Below are 20,294 nucleotides of genomic sequence, written 5' to 3'. Positions count from 1 at the left end.
ATGAAAATCTCTACATACGAGGGGCGTGCAATAAGTAATGCCCCTGACCCACTTCCCACAGCAGTAGAGCAACGAAACTTGGCACAGTTATTAGTCTTTCTCTACATAGGAACCACCCAGAGTTATGCATTTCTCCCATCGTTTGATGCAGCTCTGGAGACCGTTTTTGTAGAACAGCCCAGGTTGGTCCTCCAACCACGACGTGACTTCAGAAATCAAGGCTGCATCATCTGGGAAACGCTTTCCTTTCAAAAACAACTTCATGGCTGAGAAGAGGTGAAAGTCAGAGGGTGCAAGATCAGGAGAGTAGGGAGGATGGGGAAGGATTTCATAACCACACGCCCGTGCTTCTGATCTGGCGACATACGAGTTGTGGACCGGAGCGTCCTGCAGGAGGAGGGTACCTTTGCTGATCTTGCCCCACCTCTTGCTTTTGAGAGATTCCCTTAATTTCCTCAAAAGTGAAGCATAATAGACTCCTGTAATTGTGGTACTCTTTGCCAGGAAATCTGTCATCACTACTCCGTCCTGGTCCTAGAAGACTGTGAGCATGACCTTGCTTTCTTTGGAGGTGGTGAGTCGAAGTGCTTCCACTGCATTGTCTGGGCTTTGTCTTTGGATCATAGTGATAGACTCAGGTTTCATCCTGTGTAATCAGTCTTTTGAAAAACTTTGACTCATCTTCTTGGCACATCTCCAAATTCATCCTCGAGCACTCGACGCGTTCTCGCTTCTGGAATGGTGTGAGCAACCTGGGAATCCATCTGGCAGACACCTTATGCATATGCAAATGGTCATGAATCATAGTTTCCACAGACACTGTACTAATTTTGATATCTTAGGCTATTTGGTGATAGTAATGCGCTGATCTTCCAAAATGGCAGCCTCAACTTGACGGGCAGATGCCTCATCAATGGCAGAAGGGGGCGACCAGGTCTGGGATCTGTTTCCACAGACTTCCGGCCATGTTTGAATTCACGATGCCAGCGTTTTACAAGATCATGTGATGGAGCATTATCACCATAAGTTTCTTTCATTTCATCAAAAGTCTCCTGTGGTGTGCGTCCTTTCAAATACAAAAACCGGATCACTGCTCGACATTCAACAGGCTCCATTTCACACCTGACTCAGTTCAAACACCTTTAAAACAGAAACCACACTTTGTTCAGAGCTGTAATTTGCCACATAATCCGTAGAGATATAAATCATTGCACATGCAAAATTTCAGCTAGGTCAGACAACTGGAAGTGGGTCAAGGGCATTACTTATTGCACGACCCTCGTATAATCCATTCGAAACAAGTGACGATCCAGAAAACAGCAATTATTTCGCCTTTGTCAGAAACGCCGCTCATGGAATCTCACGGGTAAATGAACAAGAAAGAAGAGAGGGTTACATTTTCAACAAACCAAATAAAATCAATGTCTCGCATCATCGGCATTTTAGGGCAATCTGCCGAGCATGGGGACTAAGCTCAGTGGAAATGACGTCAGATCAGGAATCTTAGAATGCGAGGTTCTGTGAGTTAACATAGAAATGCTGAGCGAATAGACAACTTTATCTAAATGTCCTCTGCCTTTATATCTTTGCTTAACCATCCTTTTAAAAGCTGAGGACGAGTGGGGCAGAAAAAAATTTGTCCCATAAGATTATGCTGATTGACTGATTGAAGGTTGTCTGCCGAATCACTTATGAAACTACTCTGGTAGAGGCGCATTTATAGGGACAACCGAGGTGGGGAGTTGAGAAGCAAGATGTTCGATCACATTCGCGAATTAAGGAGAAAGGCTATCAAAGTAGAAAATTTTGGGGTATTTGGAGGTAATTTCGTTTCGGAGAAACAAGTGAAGTAAATTCATCAGAGCACATTTCGTGGAAGTAATTGTAAAATACCCACAGTGATGTGAAGGCGGTTGGAGCTTGGTAGATTGTGCTCGGTGTTTGAAGACGACGTGGCTTGCATAGACACAGGGGGGGGCGATCGGAAGAGCCAGGCATTTTTTTTTTTAATTTAAAGGTGTGCCGAATTATGGGGGGGGGAGGTTATGAAAGTAAAAAGAAATCTTCCGGTATCTAAGAACCTTTAAAATGAAGGGGTGGGATTTTGTAATTAGTTTGTATTATTGTCGTTGAAAAAATGCAAATGGAGTAAATTTATCGGAGAAAATTTTGTGAAAGTACTTGTAAAATAAATATAGGATTGTGAAGGGGCTGGATCTTGGCAGGTTGTCTCGCTCTTGGAGGACAGCACCGGTCTGCATAAACATATGAATGCTGATCGGAAGAGCTAGACATGTATTTTTATTTAGAGGTGGACCGTATTATGGAAGGTTGGCACCGAAAGTATCAGAGATACTCATGAGCTCTTTGCTTCTTCAACAAGATGAAAACGTTTTTATTCTTTGGATTTGTTCTACTACTATTTCTGCATTGAATTTCGAACGGAAACCTTTTATTTAATCCACGAGGGTAACATGTTCTCGTTTCGTCAGCCATGACTGAGTAAAACTGGCAATTGTACTTTTAGTGTCGTCCACACTGAGAATTGGTCTTTCAATCTCCAGAAGAGTATAACTTATACGTGAATTTTACCAAGTACTTTATCCACTACGCAACTGGTCCCAGTGGATTAAATAAAGAGCTCCGAAAGAAGGCCGGGGGTTACATTAACCAAAACGTTGTGAAAATAACACTAAAGGTGAGAACAGTAGTCCGAAGAATCCAAATAATCAATCGTCATCTCAAAAATTCAGAAGCATAAAACCGACTATAGGCCAAAACCGACCATTGGCCAAAACGACCGTTGGTCAAAACAACCGCTGGACAAAACGACCGCTGGACAATACTACTATTAGCCAAAACGACCGAACTAGAATGTCTGGTTACAAACGTCCGTTGACTCAAAAGATGCGAGCCAAAACATCCTAACAAAAATATTTGTTGATTCATATGGTGGGAATGGAATTGTTTTATATATCTGTTCGCCATCTTCGTTTTCTATTTCTTTTCTATATTTTTTGGTTTGTTTGTTTTATTTTATTTCGTTCTTATTTTGGCCACAAGCCGATCTTGTCTTTAGACTTCAAGCCGCCATTTTGGGATGGCCCAAACTATTCAAAGTATGTTTTCCTTCTATTCTCGAACAATGCTGTTCAAAGTGTTTCCAACCCTATATACTACTGACTGGGATTAGTCCAAGCCAGTTCGGGAGCCACGTTACAAATGTTCTTTTAGTTTGTGTTTCCCTAACTTAAAATATTATGAGAAACTGGCAGAACCCGTGGAAATTCCACAGAATGAGAAATATATTTAATCAACAAATATGTTTTGATAAAGCTGATATTTTTCTGGATAATGCAAAAATTTGTTATTTGGACAGAAAAACCAATAACTCACAGACAATTATCAGTTTATTAACATTTCTATATAGTGTCCATTTTATTTTAAATATAAAACTGGCCCAAATGAGATAAATTAATAAGTGCTTGGTTTTTAATCGCTATATTGATGAATTTGAGGATATATGTATTAGTACTCTTTATTACGGTGTCTTCAGCCTGAAATTAGCGACCACTTCTCCCAAAAAATGACGACCATGAAACTAATTATTACTCTTTTTTTACGGTGTCTTCAGCAAGACCGTCTTAAAAGACAAGATGGCCGGTGGGCAAAAATAATTTAATCTGCTGACGTCATCACGGGTAGTCCATTAGTTGTTTCTTTACACCGGTAAACACCGGTAGTAACTCGTGGATATCTCCATTAAACAAAGTAAGTTTTAACGTGCTCCCCCCCCCTGTATTTAACACGATGTAACTATAATTTAATTCAATATTATCATCCTAAGTTTTTTACCATTCAAAAGAAGCGTCAAATAAATTGCTAATATTAAAAAAAACATTTTACAGCATACAAAACTAATGAAAATGCGAGACAACATCGACTCTTTTGAAGAGACGATTTTTTTAAGCTGTTGACACGTTTTAAAAATTTAGCAAAAATTAATTTTCCTGAAATTTTCAATATTTAAAAATAAATTATGCCGGCTGATAACATTTTTAAACTTTTTTTTAAAGCTAGAAAGATAAAATTTAAAAAAAAAAAAATATATATATATATATATATATATATATATATATATATATATATATATATATATGAAACTTAAAAGTAAAAAAAAAAAAAAAAACGCGCGTTCATTTCGGGTTTGTATTACTGTACACAGATTCGAAAAAGTTGTCAAAAAACAAATATATGACAAATAAATGTTATCAAAGGCAAGATAAGTTACTTTTCTACCAAACTAGATATATTTTTCGTGTTTTTATTCAATGTAACATGTTTATCCAGCTCCAAAAACAAGATGTTATAAATAAAAAAACTAGAAAAAATATGTCAAGCTATGTCACGGTAACATATATTGAGCGAGTTTTTTTTACAGTATTTTAACCAGTTTTTTATTTATAACACCTTTTCCCAAACTTACCGTGTTAAAGAGGGAGTCAGACGCCATCTTGAAATTTCCGGGTTTGTATTACTGTACACATAGATTCGAAAAAGTCAAAAAATAAATGTCAAACAAATAAATGTTATCAAAGGCAAGATAAGTTACTTTTCTACCTAACTGGATATATTTTTTGTGTTTTTATTCAATGTAACATATTTATTCAGCTCGAAAAACATACAGTGTTTACCGATGTATTGGAAAATTTAAAATGGCGGCCGACTCTCTCTTTAACACGGTAAGTTCGGAAAAAGGTGTAATAAATAATAAACTAGACAAAATACTCTTAGAAATTTGCTCAATATAAGTTACCGTGACATAACTTGATATATATTCGGTGGTTTTTTAATAGTATTTTTAAAAACAGTAATGAATTTTCCGAACTCAATATTTTTCAATTTTTAAACTTTAAAAATCTATCAAAATTTTTTTATTGATTCTATTTTTACGATATTTTCAGGGTCAATGTGAAATTTTATGTTCTTTCCAATAAACCAAATATAATATTTTAGACAAACGTTTTTTTTTTAATTCACGCCCCCCCAAGTGTCACCCATTTTTAACTTTCTCTTAAAAAGTAAATAATTAATTTATGTCGGAGTTTTATATATCACAAATTGAAGAGAAAAGGTCAATAAATAATATATTCAAATTTAAAACAAAAAAAATGCCTTTTTTAGAAATTTACCTGTAAAGTCCGAAGTTTAAAACCTTTTTAAAAAAAAACACACATTGTTTTTTTTTTTTTTTTAATAAAACCTTGGTCCTTGCTCCTTTAATTGAAAAAAAAAAATTAGGGCTTGAATTACATTTTTCCAGGAGTTATAAGCTTGGAAAGATGGGGTGGAATTATTCACTATTTTCACGAAATTTCTGACACTGCTATCGGTAAACACTGTATGGTTTTCGAACTGAATAAACATGTTACATTGAATAAAAACACGAAAAATATGTCCAGTTTGGTAGAAAAGTAACTTATCTTGCCTTTGATAACATTTTCATTTAATTATATTAAATAAACTTCAAGTTTACTACAAATCAAATCGTGTTCCTCCACTTTTAAAAAATGTAATTTATAAGTAATTAAAGAACGCATTCTAATCTTTAAAATCTATAATACAACAAAATATTCAATTGCTTATAATACTTAAACAAACAACTTGTGTTTTATTATTTTTTTATTATTAATATTAGATGAGTTTCAGTATAAATCATCGTGTTCTTTCTTTATTTCAATCCAATTTTGAAGTTTTGTAACGCTGTCTGTAAAAATTACTGTTCATTATTGACAGTCTAAGAGTTCCACATATCTTGCTTGTTGGGACCTCGGCGATGACGTCATTTTTTCAGCTGGCCGGCCATCTTTATAACGAAGGCCACGGTCTTCAGCCTGAAATTAGCGACAACTTCTCCCAAAAAATGACGACCATGAAACTAATTATTACTCTTTTTTACGGTGTCTTCAGCGACCACTTCTCTCAAAAAATGACGACCATGAAACTAATTATTACTCTTTTTTACGGTGTTATCAGCCTGAAATTAGCGACAACTTCTCCCAAAAAATGACGACCATGAAACTAATTATTACTCTTTTTTACGGTGTCTTCAGCCTGAAATTAGCGACAACTTCTCCCAAAAAATGACGACCATGAAACTAATTATTACTCTTTTTTACGGTGTCTTCAGCCTGAAATTAGCGACCACTTCTCCCAAAAAATGACGACCATGAAACTAATTATTACTCTTTTTTACGGTGTCTTCAGCCTGAAATTAGCGACCACTTCTCCCAAAAAATGACGACCATGAAACTAATTATTACTCTTTTTTACGGTGTCTTAAGCCTGAAATTAGCGACAACTTCTCCCAAAAAATGACGACCATGAAACTAATTATTACTCTTTTTTACGGTGTTATCAGCCTGAAATTAGCGACCACTTCTCCCAAAAAATGACGACCATGAAACTAATTATTACTCTTTTTTACGGTGTCTTCAGCCTGAAATTAGCGACAATTTCTCCCAAAAAATGACGACCATGAAACTAATTATTACTCTTTTTTACGGTGTCTTCAGCCTGAAATTAGCGACAACTTCTCCCAAAAAATGACGACCATGAAACTAATTATTACTCTTTTTTACGGTGTCTTCAGCCTGAAATTAGCGACCACTTCTCCCAAAAAATAATGACCATGAAACTAATTATTACTCTTTTTTACGGTGTCTTCAGCCTGAAATTAGCGACAACTTCTCCCAAAAAATGACGACCATGAAATGTTAGATGTACTAGTGTTTTGCTAAAGAAAAGTGACCATATCAAATACATAGTTAATAATATTTATATATACTCTCCTGTTATATTTTAACAAACGTCGAACTTTTGATTTAAAAATTAATTGGTATACATAAAGAATAGAGATTATTCGCAAAAGCGTACGTTTTTAAACACACACACACACACACACACACACACACACACATATATATATTTAATTTTCGTTTTTGTCTAGAAATTGGCGCTAGCGCGCGTGATATATATATATATATATATATATATATATATACAAACAAAAAATGCCGCAGTACACACAAACTATGAAAACAAAGACCGGAAATTCAAGACTCGAGTTTCGCTCTCTTTATGCTTATCATTTGAGCATATCCGAACTCAAGATTCGAAACCTGAGTCGCTTGCATGTCAGGCGAACACCCTGCGAAATGAATAAACATATTAGTAGGTATATTACACAGTCGCACTTCTCTGCTGTTTGCTTGATCTGTGTTAGTTAATTAGTCATTCTTGTGTGTGACGTGATGGCTCAGGTTTGCAGGGTGCTCGCCTCATATGCAAATGACTTGCGTTTTGACTATTAAGTTCGGATATGTACAACTGATAAGCCCAAAGGGGGGGGGGGGGCGAAATTCGCATCTTGGGCTTCCAGTCTGTGGATAGTATAGTTTGTGTGAGTTGTAGCATTCTTTAGTTTTTTTGTTTTGTTTTTTTTTTTACAAAGGCATCACCACACTATCAAGGCACAGAGGCCACTCAAGGATAAGGGTTGAACAATATAGTAATCATTAGTAATGAAAATTTGGTAAATTTGATAATTGTGGAAATAATTACATATCATCTCGCATTCAAATAATCTTATTAATTTGCTTGCTTGGTTAGCTTGTTGGATGACATCATACTAGCCAGTGTACAAACCTACTTGTGAGACATTGGCCTGGGTTCTTAGTGGTTGAATGACTTCACCCCTTGTTGAGAAGAAGTAGGTATATTCAACAGTCTGCCTTATCCGACGTTTACTTGATCTGTGTTATTTCATAGATGTTTACGCATGCAGTACTGTTTCGCTGTATCAAAGTTCATCAGTGCGGCTAAACAGGCAACTGACTCATGCCAGGATCGAAACCCGACCGCCCAAACAACAGTCAAGGCTTCTAACCACTATGCTATGCGGGTAGTGAATTAACGATGTTTTGACATCGTCCAATATATATATATATAGAGAGAGAGAGAGAGAAAGAGAGAGAGAGAGAGAAAGAAAGAAAGAGATAGATAGAGAGACGGAGGGGGGAAAGAGAGAGAGAGAGAGAGAGAGAGAGATTTTAACTTATTTTAGCTTATCTTTCTAAACATTGGCTGTGAATGTATTTTATGATCTTCTGGAGGAACGGGTTTCTGCCGGAAATACGTTTTTTTTATGTTTATTTAAATTCCGCTTAATTCCGACGCTTCTTCAGAAATTTTTTTGTTTTTTTTCTCTTTTTCATGTCATGATATAACTAGAACAATACGTGGAGTTATTTAACGGTAATTTTTGTTTTAAATGTTTTAGTCCAGAAGTTGGCACCTCGCGAACAATAATATATATATATATATATATATATATATATATATATATATATATATATTGTTCGCGAACAATAATATATATATATATATATATATATATTATTGTTCGCGAACAATAATATATATATATATATATGTGTGTATGCATATATATATATATATATATATATATATATATATATATATATATATATATATATATATATATATATATGAGAATATGTTGCAAGTTGGGATCGTTTTCAAACAAGCAAAAAAATGTTTTTCTTATGTGAAGAAAATATTTAATCAATTTCCATATTTTAAAAAAATATTTTCTGTACCCAAGGTATTAAAACTATATTAAAACGATTGAAATTTATAACTTGGTAAAATATTGTACGTTTTTCGCGGCCCAAATTGTGTATTTACGATTATTTTATTTGTATTTTCTATTGTAAGTTGGAATCGTTTCAAAACAAAAAAAAACAAATATGTTTACGATTTAAAAATATTCTGTAATTGACAGTTTAAAGACGTTAAAATTACTCAGATCAGCTTGCCCAGGCGTTGAAACTGTGTTAATAAAAAGAAAATACTTAACTATCCTAACATCATAACATCTAACTTTTTTATCAGTGGAACATAACAAAAAAAATCGTACAATAAGTAACTGTTACCAAAGGCAATAAAAATGACATTTCATAATAAACCGGTTAGTTAAGAAAAAACGAAGAAATTAAAACCATTTAACCGGTAAATCATATTTCAGTTCCCTTTGATTTTAAAAGTGAATTTCTCAGTGTAGCTGTAACTGTAAACAAATGCAATATCTTTCTAAATATTTGCGTTAGTTTTTTACGATTTAAACAAATTTAACTCATTTTTAGATTCCGTAATTGGCAGTTTAAAAGTGAACTTCTTTTAACCAAACGCAATAGCAGTTACTTTTCTACGTATTTGCTTTATTTTTTTACGATTCAAACTAATTTAAGTCTTTTTTAGATTCCGTAATTGGCAGTTTAAAGACGTTAAAATTATTTGCAAATGTTTATCAATACTTTGAAGATCATGCAAACAATAGACTTTTAGCGTGTTAAAAGTTATAGCTGTTGACTTATGTGCTTTGTGTCATACTTATAGAGTAAAATGGTATCGTGTTGACAAAGTCGTATTAATTCTTAACTGTGCATCGAACGGATACCGTAATACTTAGTTCGCAGCACCTTATCATAACAAAAAACAATAAAAAAAATTCGTCAGTTAAAAAAAATGCTCTTTGTGTAAACAAATAGAGCTTACGTGCTTGAACAATGTTTAACGTGTTGTAATTTCGCAACCGCAGCCAAATAACGTTACGATGAGAAGCACTTACAGAAGCTGAGACAGTCGAGTTTCAATCCTGGCTTGAGGTAGTTGCTGGTCTATCCGCACTGATTATCTGTGATACAGCGAAACAGTAATATATATATATATATATATATATATATATATATATATATATATATATATATATATATATATGAGTGAAGGTAATCACACACATACTGTGGGTATAATTAGGTTTGATGTTGAAACGACTCAGAGAAATCTGTCTTTTTTTCCATTTTAATATACTTTCACATTAATTTTTTCTGTTATGTACCGAAAATATGTATATGCCTGATATATTTAGGTAATTGTTAAAAATATTTTCTTTCCGTCACGAGTATCACGTTTATATATTAACTCTGCGTACTCATTATTCTATAGCTAGCTATAACATATACTAAGCCAACGGGTCACGGATAATCTGTTATATATATATATATATATATATATATATATATATATATATATATATATATATATATATATATATATATATATATATATAGGGAGTCCAAAAAGTCACTGACGGATTTTGAACGTAAATAGATTATTTTGGATTATATTTTTCTGTAATTTTAACACAATCTAAGACATTGGGATTTTTTTTTAAAAAACAATGCAAGATTCAAACAATTTTGTCTTTTAAATGTCGCCCATTTTCAGCTTCGCATATTTGTACTCTTTCCAAAACATTATTCATGACAGATTGCAGAAGGTCTGGTCACGATTTAACTCCCTTATTTCGTTCTTGATGTTTTCCTTTAATTCTTGAAGGGTTTGCGGTTTGTTTAACATAGACTCTTTCTTTTAAATATCCCCACAAGAAAAAGTCGAGGCTAGTCAAGTCTGCGGAACGTGGTGGCCATTTGACATTGCCATAGCGAGAGATAACAAGAAACTTTTTGAATCAAAACAATTGACCCCTGATTTTGGTAAAACAATTTCACAACTTGCATACGTTGCTCAATGCTTTACTTGTCAATAATTAATTTTCTAAATATTATCTGTAAAATATCTGAAATAGAGAAAAATAAATAATCGTTAATAGTATAATGACAAAGATTTTCAACGCTTCAGTGATATTTTGGACATCCTGTGTGTGTGTGTGTGTGTGTGTGTGTGTGTGTGTGTGTGTGTGTGTGTGTGTGTGTGTGTGTGTGTGTATAGACAATTCTCAACCTATACACTCAACGAATTTTTTATCTAACGACTTGAAAATTGGTATATAGGTTATTCAGACATGTGGTGCGTTTCAAAATGAATGAATGATGTTCATAACAAATAATATAATCAGCGTTTACTGCTTTGGGGAGTTGACGAGGGGTAAGTGGTGGTTAGTGACACAGACTGACAACCTGGGTGTGCCAAGTTCAAACCCAGTTCGTTCCACAGAAACACTTTTATTTAGGGATGTTAAGCATCTGATTCAGACAAAATGTTCAATAACAACAACAATTGTGCCTTATCGTGTTTGACTGTGTTAGCATACATGAATAGCATTTTACCGTTCAACATATTTGCCCACAGTACAGCCAGGAACGACAAAGCATGGCGAGGCACAACAAAGCAGCGGCCAATACATTTTGCCTTCCAGCTTCACGTCATTCTGTCTTGGCAATGGAACTGTTATCGGTTTAGCATCTTTGAGTGCTTGGCTGTCGGCCGATTATGTCTACAGACTTTTTTAGACGTCATAAACAGAAGTATTAATACGTTTTATTTTTATTCACAAACGGCGCGTCCTCTAAAAAACATATCCAGACATATTGGCACTAATTCCGGCATTTATCCTTCGTTCTATTGCTACTAGTAGAGATACCCAACGTTGTTCGTGTGTATCCCTCCTCTATCAGGGAGATGTGCTACATCTTCAGTTTATAGTCAGTTACATAGATGAGTTTATGAATGCATTATTTAGATTCTTCGGACTGCTGTTCTCATCTCCCGTCGATGTAACCTCCGACCTTCTTCAGGTGCATTTTGTGGAACTCGGAATAGTCGTTTGATCGGAGGGTTTCTCTTAAACTGTTCATCTCCTATATTGCTGTCACTGCATATTGGTTTTGTTTGGTGTTTTAGGACGAGTCCTTTCTTTACATTATGTGGATGGTTGGTGTTTAAATTTAGATATTGTCCAAAAAGTTGGCTTTCGATATATAGATTACGTGGTCCGGTTGTAAAATACGCTTAAATATACTGTTTCAATTTATGTAGATTTCGCATTTATTATTATCTATTGTACACAATATATAGTTATGATTTAAAAGTTTTCAAAAAGCATATGTAACTTGGGTGCCCTCAGCTAGAATCGAAACCAATATATGTAGCTCTCTAGCGGTGTTCGCTAATATCTGAGCTAACGACAAATGCGTCGCTAAACTTGATAAATTAATGCAGTTAAACGTATAAATGTACATTAGAACATGTATAGAATATTATATTGTGTCGAACTATACCCGTCAAGTTCTAATTTTTCAATTTTGAGACCTTAGCTATCGGCTAAAAACTAAATTGATTTTATTCAACAGGTCAGAATATCCCATATATCGAGTTTCAAGTTTGTAGACCATAGACAATACTTGGCAAAATTCAGTTCTAGAGGGGGTAGAAGGTTCAGTCCTCAGAGCGGGCGGCACAAAAATACAATTGCGAATTACTTAGGACTTCTATCCAGTCATGGCTGACGGAATGAGAGCATGCTACCCCCGTGAATTAAATAAGGAGTTCCGCTCGAAATTCCGTGCAGATTCGTGAGTTCGACAGAGAGATTTCCGAGTTAGATAATACGCACCCGAAGAAGATCGGAGGTTAAATCGACCGAAACGTTGTGCAAATAAAAGTCAAGATGAGAACAGTAATCTGAGGAATCCAAATAAGACAAACTGGCAGGATCCGTTGAAAGTCGACAAAATGAGAAATTTATTTAATCCATAAATATATTTTGATAAAGTTGATATTTTTCTGGATAGCGTAAAAAAAATACTTTTTTAGACAAAAAAAAACAATAACATGCAACAAATATGAGTTCATTAACATTTCCATGAAAATACTGTCCATCGAATTTTAAATATAGAACTGACCCAAATAGGATAAATTAATAAGTACTAATAAATACTCAGAAAGTAATATTGTGCTACATAGTTCAATACAAATAATAAAATCACATTGCAAAAGACAATCTTTGATTTACTCCTTCACTCCAGCACATCTATAAAGACAATGTTCCGCTGTTTTCTGCCCTGTTTCTTTCGAATATTCCCTTTTTACAAAATTTTTCGCTAACTTGTTTCTTTCGAAATGACTATGAGTTCCTTTCTCACACGATTACAACAATGATCATCTATATATTAATACGATAGCGTGTGTGTTCTTTTGTCTGTCACGTTTACATCCGGGTCGTTTAATTATGTACTTCCATTTCTTGTCAAAAATAATTTTACCAAGAATTCTTCATAAGTTTTCGTTTCGGTTTCGATTATAGTTGATGGCACTTTTTTTTTTAGAGCGAATTAGACCTGGAGTCTAAAGAGCAGAGTTTATTTTAATGTATTATTAAATGTATTAATACTTTTAAAAGAAACACTGCCCATTGTACTGTAGATATATAATAAGCTCAATAGGTATAGATATTCTAGAGCTATATTAATATTGATATTCACAATTTTGAATCGATTTATTCAATATATATATATATATGCATATATATGCATATATATATATACACGCATATATATATTATATATATATATATATATATATATATATATATATATATATATATATATATATATATATATATATATATATATATATATATATATACAGGGTGACCCCCCAAAAAAAACAAAAGCTAAATAGAGGCCATCTAGAACATATGCTGTAGAACGGAGAAAAATGGCCAAATGCCCTAGTGTTTTTGATGTGATGTTTTGAATATAATAAACTAGTTATGACCAAAGTTTCATTTCATTCGGGCAAAACACTAAGAAACGGGGCCTAATTAGAGTTGGGCCCGTTTGTTTTGGGTCATCCCATATATATGTGTGTGTGTGTGTGTGTGTGTGTGTGTGTGTGTGTGTGTGTGTGGTGTGTGTGTGTGTGTGTGTGTGTGTGTGTGTGTGTGTGTGTGTGAGACACTTCTCAATCTAGATATACAACGAATTTTAAATCTACGGACTTGGAAGTTGGTATTATAAGTTATTCAGACATGTGGAAAACCTTTTAATATGTTTTAATCCGAAAAAAGGGATTCTAATGGGACAAAAATTGTTATGTGGGAGTCGTCGGATCTTTCTTTGTTTGCTAACTGCTCCACGACTGCGCATGCGTGAATAGTTCATATTACAGATTATTTATGTTTAAAATAAGTAGTTGGAAAACACCTTTTAAAGATTTTGTTAGGCTGGTCAAGAATTCAAGAAGTGTGTCTGGCTGAGCGAGGAGAGAAGAAATGAACAGTGAGAGGAGGAGGAGAGAGGCAGGCGCAAAAGGAGAGCATCTGCAGCAGCATCGGCAGAGCCTGATGGAGGGTGTCCCTGCGGGAAGTGCAACAGAATCTGCCGCTCCTGCATCAGTCTGCTCAGTCAGAGCAACAGCTGCCACCACTCACCATGACGACTTTCAGGCGCGATTCTCCATAGTCTATCTAGACGGAGGGGCGCCAACAGCACGCTAACTTAATGGTTATCGTACTTGTCTAACTATCTTTAGAATTTGGTTTCAATCTCTTTTTTTAATTACAGGAAATGAACTACTTAAAAAAAAAGATAACACTCGCATGCACGTGTTTCAGTTTCTTTCCGTTTTTTTTTTTTTTTTTTTGGTTTTTACTTCAGTTTTTTTTTTAAAATTAACATTATGTTTAATACCTATGATATTTCTGCTTATAATAGATAAGAATTCTGCATTACTAAAAATATATTTATGCGTATTTTACGACCAGGCAACGCCTGCTAATACATCTCTAAAGTTGAGTTTTTTCTCGATCTTACACAAATATTAAATGCCTACATTTTTTATTCAAAAATTATCAAAGCGAACTTCATAATATACTCAGTCATGGATATGCGAGTGATTACATGTTAACTAATTTTCATTTATGCATAGTTTCTACATTCTGCATAATTACGTAGAATTTAAGATGAAAACGTTCTGGCATACGGAAATATTTATCTTTCTCTCTCTCTTTCTTTCTCTCTCTCTCTCTCTCTCTCTCTCTCTCTATATATATATATATATATATATATATATATATATATATATATATATCGTCGGTGTGTGTGTGTGCAAAAGTCTCGACCAAACTACTTACTGAATATTTGGTCTCCAGAGTTGAAATTTGATATATAGGGTATTTGGATCTGTAACATATTTTCTATTTAATTTTTAGCCGGCAAAACTTGCTGCTAAGTGGTCAAAATTCAAAACAAAACAGTTGACAGGGTAAGTCGATTAAAACATTACTCCTGCTGTTACTTTTGCACATGCGCAAAATTAAACATTCATAGCACAAACTCGCTTAATTTTTAACATATATCCGTCTGTTGGTAGCTCAGAGGCTAACAACGCTGGCGAGACATATAACCGCTATGGCTGGAACGCTAAACATTTTGGTTTTGATTCTAGCAAATGGTACCTAAGTTATTTATGTTTTTAGTTGCGTGCAAGCGACTATATAAGTCACTCCGTCGGTCCGTCGGTTGGTCTGTCGGTCGGTCTGTCCGTAACACTTTTGTGCTTGGCCTTTTTAGTTAAGATCAAAGGTCTGTTGTTAATAGATGCTGTTCTTAGCTTGTTAAGCTTTGCTTTTGATCAAAGTGTAATATCTGTTCCGGAAGATACTGCAAGCAAAGACCATATGTGAGGGCAACCCCACATATAAGACCTTGGTCAATGTAGGGACAACCCTTCATACCAATTGTCACTATCCAGCTCCCATTTCCCACCCATCGGGAGCTGGTCCCCTTTCCCCCCTCCCTTACCTCTCTCTCCACATTAAAAAACGGCCTTGTGCCTAATTTGCTCAGTGGGGAAGCAAATAAATACCCCTTTTCTTGGATTTTTGGCCAAGATCAAAGTGTAGTATCTGTTCCGGCAGATACTGCACTTAAGATAATTTGTATCAGTCAATGGAGGGGAAACCCTCTATACTGGGACAATTATTATTTTTGGTAACCAGAGTGACCCCTTTTAGGGGAGCTGGTTTTTACCTCACATTAAAAACGGCCTTGTGCCTAATTTGCTCAGTGGGGGAGCAAATAAACACCATCTGTTCCGGCAGATACTGCAAGCTATGACTAGCTATGACTAGCAAAGACCAGATGTGGGGACAACCCCACATGCCTGACCTTTAACCAGCTCCCATTTCCCACCTCTCGGGAGCTGGTCCCCTTTTTCCCTTCCCCCTCCCTTCACTCCTCACATTAAAAATCGGCCTTGTGCCTAATTTGCTCGGTGGGGGAGCAAATAAATACCATCTGTTCCGGCAGATACTGCAAGCAAAGACCATATGTGGGGGCGACCCCACATATAAGACCTTGGTCAATGTAGGGGCAACCCTTCATACCAATTGTCACTATCCAGCTCCCCTACTCCCCGGGGAGCTGGTCCCCATTTCCCCTTCACTCCTCACATTAAAAATCGGCCTTGTGCCTAATTTGCTCGGTGGGAGAGCAAATAAATACCATCTGTTCCGGCAGATACTGCAAGCAAAGACCATATGTGGGGACAACCCCACATATAAGACCTTGGTCAATGTAGGGACAACCCTTCATACCAATTGTCACTATCCAGCTCCCCTACTGCCTGGCGAGTTGGTCCCCATTTCCCCATCATTCCTCACATTAAAAATCGGCCTCGTGCCTAATTTGCTCAGTGGAGGAGCAAATAAATACCCTTTTCTTGGCCTTTTGGCCAAGATCAAAGTGTAGTATCTTTCCGGCAGATACTGCAAGCAAAGACCATATGTGGGGGCAATCCCACATATAAGACCTCGGTCAATGTAGGGGGCGAGTTGGTCCCATTTCCCCTTCACTCCTCACATTAAAAATCGGCCTTGTCCCTAATTTGCTCAGTGGAGAAGCAAATAAATACCCCTTTTCTTGGATTTTTTGCCAAGATCAAAGTGTAGTATCTGTTCCGGCAGATACTGCAAGCAAAGACCATATGTGGGGGCAATCCCACATGTAAGACCTTGGTCAATGTAGGGACAACCCTTCATAACAATTGTCACTATCCAGCTCCCCTACTCCCCGGGGAGTTGGTCCCTATTTCCCCTTCACTCCTCACATTAAAAATCGGCCTTGTGCCTAATTTCTTCGGTGGGGGAGCAAATAAATACACTTTTCTTGGCCTTTTGGCTAAGATCAAAGTGTAGTATCTGTTCCGGCAGATGCTGCACTTAAGATAATTTGTACCAGTCAATGGAGGGGAAACCCTCTATACTGGGACAATTATTATTTTTGGTAACCAGGGTGCCCCCTTTTTGCCTACTTTTAGGGGAGCTGGTTTTTACCTCACATTAAAAACGGCCTTGTGCCTAATTTGCTCAGTGGGGGAGCAAATAAATACCATCTGTTCTTACTACATGCTGTACTTATGTTTGTAACTTTGTGATATAAAGTGGGGGATCACTTTTCTGTATTAATTTAATGTAAAATGATCACCCACTTTACAACCAGTCAGTCTCAAAACCATTCAAGTCATTCTCCAGATCATTCAAGTTGTTTTTGAAGGATTCCAGTTATTTTTTAAGCATTCAAGTCATTCCTCAGGTCATTCAATTGATCCTTAAGTTCATTAAAGTCATTCTAAGTCATTTACTTTTTATTTATTTAAGTCATTTTAGCCCATTTTTCGGTCATTTTAGTTTATCTTTAAGAATTTCATGTCAATCCTACATTCACGCATTCATTCATTACACAGGGCACGCGACTAATGGCTATCGGCCTTGTTTAATATTTAGAATAGTTACTGTATATTGGTTAGTAAACGATAGAGAATTGGCTCTATAATAATAAGAAATCTGCCTGAATTAAAATATAATATTAATGCGTATTTTACGACCGGGCAACACCGGGCGGCCTGCTAGTATATATATAAAGGAGAACGCATCTATGTGTGCATGACGATCCCTAAAAACGAAAACATTCTAGTGAGTCTACTTTAAATATAAGTGTATTCATATGTACAATTTACATGTGAACATAATTAGAAGATAATGGAAATTTTCTAGCATGTTGTACAATGAAATCCATCTGATTTATAAGCGTTGGTTTAAAATTATTAACATAGATAACATGTATCACTCGGTGGCTAAGAAATCTAGATGGCAACATGAAAAAAAACTCTATTCCGCCCGAATTGATCAGAATGGATTTCAAATTGTATTTATATGCATTCATGACCTGACAGTTTCATCTCTCAGCTGCGTATATTGACGGTGTGAGACTCTAAGGCAACAATTCCTGCTATAGACGTGTGTCAGAAGCAGAGATAAGTCATGCATAAAAGGATGCTCGTTTTAATTGTGCCACTCATATCTTCGTAGCTCTTAAACTTTTTGAATTAAAATGAAAATCAGTGGCTTTACTTTTGGAACGACGTTCGTATGATGTTGCATATAAGTCTGTTCTACACTGTAGCCTGGGTAACGCCGGATAACCCTGTTAATCTTTTATAAATTAAAAAAAAATAACATAATATAATAACATTTTAAAAATTACATAAATATTTTTTTTAACTAACTGACCGTTCTTTTTTTTTAACTTTGTTTTTTTTTACTCTGTTTTTATAATCCGCAAGAAAATAGACATAAACGTAATCAGCATTAGTTCAAAGCGAATTACTCTTGCTTCCAAGCATAAATTCTAATATTTGTGCCAATAAAAACAATGCATAAATATATTCATCGCAGTCTGTTTACTCACGTGCAAGTAACGTTACTTTTTTTTTCATGAAATTTAATATTTTTCTTTGTGCAAGCTATAAAGCGATAGAAGCTAGGTAAAAATGGAAATTGACACTGTACCAACATGGCTCAAAAGAGATGCTATAAACTTAAAAGAAATAAAATTCTTTAGAATCTGATACAACTTTTGCGATTCATAAAAACATATTAAATTATTATAATCCACTTTTATTAGCTGGCCCTGGATATGACCTTAAACTATATCCGATGGTGATGCCCCAGCTTGCAGGCCTTAGGGAGTGTGGGGCCACCCTTTAATTGCCATTGCCCCCAGGTCCACTCTGACCCGGAGTGGTAGTACCTGTTAGGGTCCCAACTATGGGTTAAATAGAATACGACCTAAAAAAAAATATACTATATTAAAAAATCGTTCTTCAAAATCACCAGATTCGGCATTAAATAACCTGAAAAGGGTCGATATGCCGTAAAACAAAACAACCAACCAACCTTTATTAGCTGGGCAGGTGGAAAACATTGTTGGATATGAGACAAGGTAAACAGAACAAATGAATCATTGAAGAATTCAATAATTTTCAATTAAATATTTATTTAGGAACGTAATGTGTCGAACCTCGATAGTATAGACGGTATCTTTAAACTTTCGAGGTAAACGTCCTCTTCAAAAAAATAATAATTAAATTTGAGTATGTTTTCATCTGGTATATATATATATATATATATATATATATATATATATATATATATATATATATATTATAGATATACTAGCTTTTCAGCCCGGCGTTGGCCGGGTGTTTTGATGTGTATGTTAAGCAAAGAAAAAAGTGGTAGTAGGAAGGCGGGCTGGAACCTGTACCGCGAAGGAGGAAAAGAACTGCGGAAAAACCTGACGTCTTTGCTGTTACGACCACCGCCAAACTGGAAGTGACGTAGGTTTAAATTAAGGCTAGACAATCGAAAGGAGGCGATGGCTTTCAAAAATATCGGCGAAAAAAGCGACCCCACTCCTGTTGAAAGTGCCCAGTTGAAGGTGAAGATATTAATGTTTTTAGCCAAATTTTCGATATTTGTCGTCTGAAAGGTCGACCTTCAAAACCACGCTAATCTTGGTAAAATCCGATGCCTCTGTCGAAAGTTTTAGGCAGACATGCAAACATACATACATACATTTATATATTGGTAACTAAAAATTTTCGAACCAAACCGATGAAAAAGCTTGCTCTATCTATGAATACCCTTTATCTCAAATTTCAAATGTTTAGACCAGAAATTGTCTGAGTAATTTGGAAGAGACCGTTCAGGTAAATTTTTTTAATTTTGGCCCCTTTTTTGACCCCTTAACATTTTTTGTTTTGGGCTCAAATCAAGTTATTAAGTTAGACCCATGTCCAAGGAACCTGTATCTAAAATTTCAAGTGTTTAGACCCAAAATTGTCGCAGGAGTTTGGTAGAGTTCTCAAAGGTCAAATCGTTGAACTTTGACCCCTTGACAGCCAAATTTCTGGCCGAAAACCGATCACGTACATTTTCCAAAATCTCAGTACCCTGTATATCAAATTTCGAGTCTGTAGACTGAAAATTAAATGAGTTATTGCGAAGGAAAATGTACACAGAAACACACACAGACACACAGACACGTTCACTTTTATAGATATAT

At 35.4% G+C, this 20,294-nt stretch overlaps 1 pseudogene; it reads left to right on the top strand.

Annotated features, from left to right (window-relative positions):
• The first annotated feature begins 17,045 nt into the window (after positions 1 to 17,045).
• On the top strand, positions 17,046 to 17,204 carry LOC145268908 (U2 spliceosomal RNA; annotated as a pseudogene).
• The last annotated feature ends 3,090 nt before the right edge of the window (positions 17,205 to 20,294 follow it).

Source organism: Euprymna scolopes, chromosome 44, assembly GCF_053919585.1.
Source record: "Euprymna scolopes isolate OS-2025 chromosome 44, ASM5391958v1, whole genome shotgun sequence".
Classification (NCBI taxonomy): domain Eukaryota; kingdom Metazoa; phylum Mollusca; class Cephalopoda; order Sepiida; family Sepiolidae; genus Euprymna; species Euprymna scolopes.
The sequence above is the reverse complement of the archived record's forward strand: the minus strand, read 5'-3'. Positions and strand labels throughout refer to the sequence as shown.